The sequence below is a fragment of the Sciurus carolinensis genome, chromosome 4 (assembly GCF_902686445.1).
Source record: "Sciurus carolinensis chromosome 4, mSciCar1.2, whole genome shotgun sequence".
NCBI classification, from domain to species: domain Eukaryota; kingdom Metazoa; phylum Chordata; class Mammalia; order Rodentia; family Sciuridae; genus Sciurus; species Sciurus carolinensis.
In genome coordinates this window covers 39,885,349-39,894,862 of record NC_062216.1, presented here as the reverse complement: position 1 = coordinate 39,894,862, position 9,514 = coordinate 39,885,349, and the positions used below count along the sequence as shown (strand labels likewise).

At 34.8% G+C, this 9,514-nt stretch overlaps 1 non-coding gene across 1 annotated transcript; it reads right to left on the bottom strand.

Moving 5' to 3' along the window:
* Positions 1–277: 277 nt before the first annotated feature.
* On the bottom strand, positions 278–350 carry Trnam-cau (transfer RNA methionine (anticodon CAU)). Its single transcript has one exon. It is a non-coding gene; the product is annotated as a tRNA-Met (tRNA).
* Positions 351–9,514: the final 9,164 nt, after the last annotated feature.

The window sequence follows — 9,514 nt, the reverse complement described above, 5'->3', positions numbered from 1 at the left end:
TGAAGCAAACACTCTTGCAGACTCCACGTTCTGGTTTGTTCTGGGCTTCCAAACGGTAGCTCAAATCTTACCCATTTTCTCCCTGTATTCAAGAATCCACTGCCTTAATCTAAATTCCCATTAAGTTTTTTACTCCAAGTTAAAAAAACAGCAATATTTTACCTCATCTTCCTGATACTGTTACTTTATTTATTTATTTATTTGAATTCTGCTAAGAAACAAAATTTGGTAAGGCAGTACCTTTTCTCCAAGTAGTAATAATGATTTCCTTTTTTTGGGGGGGTGCTGGGGATTGAACCCAGGGCCTTGTGCATATGAGGCAAGCACTCTACCATCTGAGCTATATCCCCAGCCCCAGTAATGACTTCTTGTGTTCACACTCTTCTGTGTATCACACCAATGGAGAGGTGACACAACCAATTAGGCAAAGGTTTGGAAGAGCTAGTTTAGATTTTTTTTTTTTTTAATTTAGATCCAGAATCTAGGATTCCGCTCTTCAATGTAGTATTGGCAATATGTACTCAGAGCAAGTTTGAGTCTGATGCAAATATTGAAGGATGCGATGTACTTTCTGGGTCACAGGAGCTTGTATCCAGATACAATTTGTGTTGATTTTACATGTACAAGTATGTGCAATTAGTAGAGACATTTGAAGGTGAAGCAGCATCCTGGTCTTCACTGTGCATTGATATAAGAATACAAGTTACAGAAATTAGATGTACAAGGTCTCTGGGAAACTTTATTTTTATCAGTCATCAAGATGTGCCTTCTCAAGTACTGGGGTAGGTTTCTTCTTGGTTCCCAAAATATTAAGCTTACACTTTTTAGTCTGTATTTCTGTTAATGCAATAATTCTTTATTTGAGATACTCCTTTACATTTTATCCATCTAATCAAAACATCTTTTTCTACTTTGTATTTTATTTCCAAAAATTGAGTTCCAATTCTGTCTCACCTCTGAAGTCATCTTCAACTTCTTTTGTCATTCTAACCTATCTCTCTGCACTAGCAGTGAGTAATGGAGATAACATATGCTTAGTTTCATAAGTAAAGATATTGAGCATTTTTAATTGATTTTATGTCCCACAAGCAACCTAGTACAGTGCTAAGAGCAATAAATTACCTTTGGATGTGTCTTCACAAAATTCAATTTTTTCCAAGAAATTATTGAGCTTTGGATAGTACAAAACTCTTTTTTTTTTTTTTTAAAGAAAAGAACAAAAATAAATATTACAATCATGAAACAACTGAATGGAAAACCTGAGGGTGATATTAGATATCATCTCATCTAGACTTCACGTTTAATGGCAGAAGGAAATATAAATAGAATAATTAGGTAATTTCCATAAAATTATGGAGTAAACTAGTAACAAATACAAAACTACAACTCAGGACTCTAGACCCCTTTAATGTTTGTTGTTAAACTGGACTATAGTATGTGTTATAGCACCATGAAACCATGAACTTCAAAATCGAATAGAAATGTTTTAACGATACTTGTCTTTTGAGATTATATTCAGGAATACTTTCTTATAAGATGCAAAATGAATTGTCTAAATATACTGTGAGCAACACTGCTGGTGAACTATTGAATATGCATTTCCTTTTCTTCCTTTAATCTTTCTGTGTCTCTCTCCCGCACATCCCTCTCCCTCTCTCTCTCATACTCATATGCACGGTCATGTTCCTGTTGAGATCTAAAACCTCCAGTCATCTTGTATAGAATGGTGTTTCTTCTCACTAATGAGATATAACTGAAAATCTCCTGGAAAATTATTACCTTTTCAAATAAAAAGAAAAAAAATCTTTATATTAAAAAAGGATTTGTGGATCTTTATTCCTTTGCCTTTTCTATGCCTGGAATGCAGATAAGTTACTGACTGTGTAGTAGCTATCTTGTGATCATGAGGATGAAACCCACATCCTCATGTGTCCCTGATAACATTGTTAAGGAACTGACTCTTCTGGGGGCAACTCCATGCTTCTAAATGAGAACTAGAAACCTCCAATTTATTTAATTCATTAGTTTTAAATTTTCTGTTGCTTATACTTAAATAATCCCTCCCTAAAATAGCATCACAAAATGTTTAAAAATATAGTTGATTGAGTGACCAATTCAATCCTAGTATTTGATCAGACACTTTTACAGTGATTTTGGTGTAAGGGAGTATTTCAATACATAAAAGCATAACTTCCTAAAAGTGATTCACATAACCTAGCAGCATTCTAAACTCTATAAATAAGTTTTTCTATTTTATTGTCACACTTGTATGGGGAGTCCATAAGCATCTGTATTTGTATAGACACAAAAGAAAGTTGAGAGGTTAACTGTTTTTGCTATTGTCACACAGTAAAAGGTGGCCATCCCTGTGATGCCAATGATCATGCTTTGTTCATCTGTCACACCACATAACAGACCACGAGAAGTACAGCTCTGGAAGTCAATGTATTGCTTTATAACTTGAGACAGTTGACCAATAGCATTGTGTTCTTTCCCAGAAATAGCATACTAAAATCATAGCAAAACACGTTACCTGCATGATCTGTATGTAATCCAGACAGAGAATAACTTGTGCAAATCTGAAATTGTTAATTTAGTCATTTCACAGAGAATTAATTTTAGAATTGGTTCTATTTTTTGCTCTGCTTTTAAACCTGGTCTTATTCCAGGTATAACTATCAGCCCAAACTAAAAACTAAAAAAATAAAAAATAAAGAAAACTGTGGAATAATTTTTTTTAACACTTCAACATCATCCCCATTTAAATAGAATCAACTGCTATCAACTGCTAGACTTGTTTTCCTTCTGCAAAAATATTTAAGTTCAGGTTCCAAATGTTATAAACCTGTATGTCTTCCAGGTAACTCATGATTTCTTATTCTTTATTCTCTAAGAATTCTCAGAAGAATTCTCTATGGATTGATTTTTTCGTCGTTAACCCCAGAAAACCAAGGGAAGCATGATAAAATAGGAAATTCATGGATAAAAAGATAATATGATATAATAATAAAGCAAAATAATATAGATACATTACTCAAATTACCACTAACAAAAGCAATTTTTAAAAAGGTCATTATAAATCTAGTTGTATCTGCTCAACTCAGTAAAGTAGCATTTGAAGTCAACTCTTAATATACTTCAAGATATAAAAAGATATCTTCATTCTATCACGAATACTAGGTAACTGATGAAATAGTTTATCAACCACAATAAAGTGGAGTAACTTTATGATACCTATTAGATAATAAGTTCAGATTCTTTATCCATTGTTCAGTGTTTTGGATGAGAGCCAAAATAAAAAATTCCCAAAGTTCATAATTTTAAAACGAAACCTCTGGAACATCCAAAGACTGAACTAAATCTAAAACCAATAAATTTGTTTTAAATATGCTACAAGAATCTCCAGCAGTCCCTTTGAAAGGCATTCTGCCACTGTCAGTGGATTTTTATGTTTCCCATAATGAGATTAAATTTGGCTAAATACAGAAAATGTTTTATGGATGCTCCATCAGCTACAGTTGTGATCGAATTAGAAGTAAGTCTGCACGGGGGGAAATTCTGACTCTCTAAGACTCCTTTCCCCTATAGCAGTTCATTCTTCTCAGTTAGAACACTGAGCTGTGAGACCTCAGTGATGTGATAGTTAACTTCTTGGGTCAGCTTGATTGGGTTAGGTGTGCCCATGTTGCTAGTAAAACATTATTTTTGAATGTGCTTATGAAAGTTTAAGAGCTGCTCTCACCAATGTGGTGGGCATCATTCAATCCATTGGGGGCCTGACAGAATAAAAAAGCAGAGGAAAGGCAAATTCTTTCTTCCTTCTGAAGCTAAGACATCCATCATCAGAAACTGAAGTTCTTAGACTTTTGACTTCTAAATGATGTATATCACCACATTCCCAATGCTTCGGCTTGCAGAACACATCTCATGAACTTCTCAATCTTTGTAATCATGTAAGCCAATTCCCATAATAAACCTACTCTTATACCCTATGGGCTCTGTTTCTTTGGAGAATGCTAACACAATACCTCAATGGCTCAGTGGTGAGATAATATTTAGAAACCAGAAGAAAACGAAAGGAGAATGGGAAATAAGCCACATGAGGCACAGGAGAGAAGTATGATCTAATATCAGTGGGAGAGAAAGGTCATTACAGTCTAAAGCCAGGAGACGATGCTGCCTTTTGAGTCTATTCTTTCATCAGTTCAGTACTTGGTGTGTAACTACTTTGTGCCAATTATAGTGCTATCCTCTGGGAACCTACAAATGAACGTACCACAGGCTATAAACTCAAGGAGTTTGCAATCTATTGTCCATCAGAGGAGAAACAACAGAAATAGGTGGTTGCAAGGCACTGTGATAAAGACCAGGCTACAGAAATAAACAACTTTTATAAGTTAGAGGGAGGGGAATTTCAAAGCCTTGGCAATATGGTACAGTACCAGAATAAAATGTAAGAAATTTACTAGTTAAAGAAATACCTATGGAGCATTTATTCTGGATCAACTCTTGCATAATTTCGATGAAATTTGTTAAATGCTAGAATAAAGTGCTTTGGCAGTTTTAAAACAAAAAAAAAATATTTTGTCTTCAGAATAGAGGTTTGCAGAAGAAGTCTCCATAATAGAGGAAACTACCAAGTTTAATGCAGTTTTTGATAGAAAAAAAACTAAAACAGAGTATCAGAATAACAAACACAGACATGTGAGAAAACATCAAGTTAGAAAACAGGAATTTTTAGTGCCAAGACTAAGATGGGTAGGAGGGAGGTGTGGAGAGAGGTCTTTAAGCCTTGAAAGCCGTTCTGATGAAATAGATAGAAGACAGCTACAAACAGGTTGATATGCAAACCACGAAATGAATAGCATCTTCAAGGAAGAACTGAGTAAAGAAAGAGTAACCACTTTTTTCCATAAATTTTCTTAGGAGGTTAGAAAGAATTATCCACATTAAGTGCTAATTTTATCAGTCTTCACCTATGACACAAAGATTATCGATGCACCATTAACAGGCTCTAGCTTTTAGTGGTTTTTCAGCACTGGGGATGAATTTGCATTAAATGTCAAAGCTGCCTTGTTATCACCTTCTCAAGAAGGAGCTACTAAGAGCTGTAGTCTGGGGCTTGAACACAGACGAAATTTCTGAAGCAGGCAAAGTTGCTTCTTAGTTCCCACAAAATTTGCTAATAGGAGGAAGAAAAAAAGAGAGAGCAAGCATGCACAAAAAGTACTTTCCCTTTGAATTTGAGATCTGTATGTATTTTAAGGAAAATGTAACATTTCTAATTAAAATAATTATAACAGCAAAATTTGGGCAAGAAATATTAGAGTTCCAGTTCCTTACAACTTCTCTTCTAAAGCTTGAATCTCTTTCATTTGCAGTAAGAATTCATAGCTTGCCAGCTCTCAATGAATCTTGAATCTTGAGAGACTTGAGTTTTGTTCTTGGCATCGGAACGGCAAAATACATTTTACTACTCCTAATTATAAGAGTGAGAAGATTCTTGTCGGATTGCTTTGAATATAAGGCAACTGTGCATGAACAGCAATTTCTGAGAACACGAATTCACAACTCTGATTCATTTCATTCTTCGGAGATATGCGTCAGAGGGAAACACAGAAAATGGAAGGAGTTAGCTAAAATAATAATGAGCACAGCCTTGTAAAACAGCTACTTTGATTCTTTACAACTGGCCGACTGCCTAGGGTATGACCTTGGGCAGTTTAAGAATAAAGAAAATGAGATTTAAGCCAAAAGGTGGTGAAGGAAACAGGAAGAGAAAAGGGAAGTAGTTTTGCATTCCTCAGGCTAAGTTGTGAATGCTCTTCGGAAACAAAAAGATTAGTTGAATACTATTTTAATATGCAGGATTGGCACAATTGTTCATGGTATCACATGTGAGATCTCAACTTAATTTTTATTTTGCACTGATGAGTTTGCAATTTAGTGTTATTTCCACTCACGTTAGAGAAAACGATTATCTGTCAGTTCTAGGAATTGAAATAAAAATATTTTGACCCCTATTCCTCCATAAATGAAATTATTAAAAAGTTCTTGATATACTTAAATATTCATGTCAGGGATAACTATTTTAATTTGCCTTTTGAAATCTTCTCAGACTTCATTTAAAAGGGCAGGGCCTAAAAGATTTATCAAGGATTTTATGCATGACAAGTTTCTTGAAGAAGACTTAAGTACAGCATGATTCTTAAAAACATTTACCACCAGATGATTGCAATTTACCTATATTTGAAAAAAAAAGATTTGCATTTGATTCAAATTTAAAACAATGTTGAACTCTTCAACTTGCTAAGACAAAAATTCAGAAATGTAGAGTCTATAGAAAGAAGGAAAAACCACTTTGAAATGCAATGTTTATTATTTCAAAGGAAAAAAGTATATCCAATTTATATAAATAAAAAATATCTGTGTTGTATAGTAAGTGCTATTTCCATTTTATGGTCAGTAGTAGAAAGAGAATCATTATGAGAAATGAATGGAAGAGTTACAAATTTTAGCACATTTATAGTTGTACTGCATCTTAACAGACAAACATTAAATGAGAAGTTATGTTGCTTACTCTGAAGTGTTTAAGCATCATTATAAATAATGCTGTGGCATGTAAGCTCCATATTGCACCCAGAGTGTCTTCCCATTCCACAGCCAGTGCCCTAAATTAGACTTTTGCTATTTCCTGAAGGATGTTGCAAATTCCCCAGTTCTGCACAGTCTTCCTTGAACATTGAACATTAACCGAATTCTTCACTTTCTCATTTCCTACTTGCAGTCCCTTATGGGTTAATTTGTGTCTGTCCCAAAAGTTCTAACCTTTAGTACCTATGAATATGAGCTTATTTGAAAATAGGATCTGTCTTAGTCTCTTCCTGATGCTATAATAAAATACCCTACACTGGAAAAATTATGAATAACAAAAACTGGTTTATAGTTCTGGAGGTTGGTAAGTCCAGGATCAAGGTACAAGGAAATTACATGTCTGCTTGAGACCTGTTCATCACAAATGGCACCTTCTATGTGTCCTCACATAATGGAGAGTGTGAACAAATTCCCTTGGGCCTCTTCTCTTAGGACTCTAACCCCTTTCATGAGTTGGAGAGACTTCATGACTTCATCACCTCTGAAATGTCTCACCTCTTAATACTACTCACCTCGGAGGTGAGATTTCAATCTATAAACTTTGGTGGACACAAACATTCATAATTTAACAAGGTCTTGGCAGATGATCAAGCTCAGATGAGATCAGGTTAGGATGGACCCTAATCCAATATGTCTATGTTCTTATAAAAAGGTAAAATCAGACACGGAGACATGTACACAGAGATAATTCTATGTGATGACTGTTGTTACGCTGACACAAACTGAGGAGCTATGGGAAGCTAGAGAGAGGCCTGGGACAGATTCTTCCCCAGCACCTCAGAAAGAACACAACCCTGCCAACAACTTCATCTTGGTCTTCTATCTTCTAGAACTGTGACAGTAAATTGCTGTTGTTCAAGCCACTTAGTAGTTCATGATACTTTGTTACAGTGGCCTTAGCAAACTGATACAGAGTCCTTGCACTCATTCCATTTGCTTCCAACATTATCTTTCTAAAGCTCTATATGGTTTTCCCCTTCCCCAGTAAGAAGCCTTTGGTGACTCTACACTCCCAAGCATGCCTAGACTAGTGTCAAACACAGGTAGGTGCTCATGACTATTTGTTGAAAAAAATATAAATGACCAAGCTAATTACCTATCATGCTAAGACAAATTACCTCATTCAAAGCATTAAGGAAAAAATGCCATCTGGACTCAATCTGCTTTCTCAGTCTTATTTATTCCCATCTCTTACATGTATCATGCATTATAATCAAACTTGGCTCTTAGCTACACATTTAAAACACTGAGTTCATGCATTTAAGCAAAAACATTTTTCTTTCCTCTGTGACAGGCCCTGTTTTATTCATTTAGCACTATTCTCCAATCCTTTGCCAACCTAGCCTTCAAATTTCAACTCTTCACAAACCCTACCAATTGATGGAGGCCCATCATGCCACCCACACATACTTCTGTGAGTTGTTTTAGGACATCTATGTTATTCTTTGAAATACAGATATCTGGAAACTAATTTTATGTCTCAAATTAAATGATTATTTGAAGACTGGGATTGTGTTTCTTTCGACTGAGCACCTCATGTAGTGTGTGTGAAAGTAATACACAGAGTAGATTTAAGTTAAAGTACTGCAAAATTGAGAAATAGCCAAATGTGATTCTTGGAGAATCTTTGCCAATTTACAGAAAAAATAAGGAGATCTGATGTCAGAGGCAGAAGTTGGAGGATTCTCCAGCAGTCTGTTGAAGCTGGGAAATGGAAGGGAAAAGACTCTCCCATAAAGTCTCCAGGATGATCACAGCTCTGCTCACACCTTGATTTCAGTTCCAAAAACTTCATTCAGAATTGTGGTTTCCAGAATTATAGCAAATTTAATTTGTGTTGTTTTTAGCATCTAGAATTATGGTAATTTGCTAAAGCAGCAGTCAGAAACTAGTGTCAGAACTAAAAGAACTACTATTAGAAGATATGCCAGCATTTTTCAAAATGTTTTCTTGGGAAAAGGAATCTTGTGAAATGTTATGGGGAAAGGGTATTGCACTTAAATACTTTTTTGAAATATGGCATGTACAGAGCAATCAGACAGATGAAAGAAATAAAAGAGATACAAATAGGAAAAGATGAACTCAACACTATCATTATTTGCTAATGACATGATTCTCTATTTAAAAGATCCAAAATATTCCACTAGAAAACATCTAGAACAAATAAATGAATTCAGCAAAGTAGCAGAATATAAAATCAATACCCATAAATTAAATGCATTTCTATTCATAAGCAATGAATTTACTGTGAGAGAAATTAGGAAAACTACCCCATTCACAATACCCTAAAAAAAATACTTGGGAATCAATCTAACAAAAGGGTTGAAAGACAGGTAAAATGAAAACTACAGAACACAAAAGAAAGAAATCAAAGAAGACTTTAGAAGATGGAAAGATCTCCAGTGCTCTTGGATAAGCAGAATTAATATTGTCAAAATGGTCATACTACCAAAAGCATTAAACAGATTTAATGCAATTCCTACTAAAATCCCAATGACATTCTTCATAGAGCTAGAAAAAGCAATCATGAAATTAATTTGGAAAAATAAGAGACCAAATATATAGCCAAAAGCAATCCTTAGCAAGAAGAATGAAGCAGGAGGCATCACAATACCAGACCGTAAGCTATACTACAGAGCCATAGTAACAAAAAACAGCATGATATTGGTACCAAAATAGACGTGTAGACCAATGGTACAGAATAGAAGCCACAGAGACAAACCCACATAAATATAATTATGTCATGTTAGACAAAGGTGCCAAAAACATACACTGGAGAAAAGATAGCCTCTTTAACAAATGGTGCTGGGAAAACTGGAAATCCATGAATGACAAACAAAATAAAACCTCTGTCTTTCAC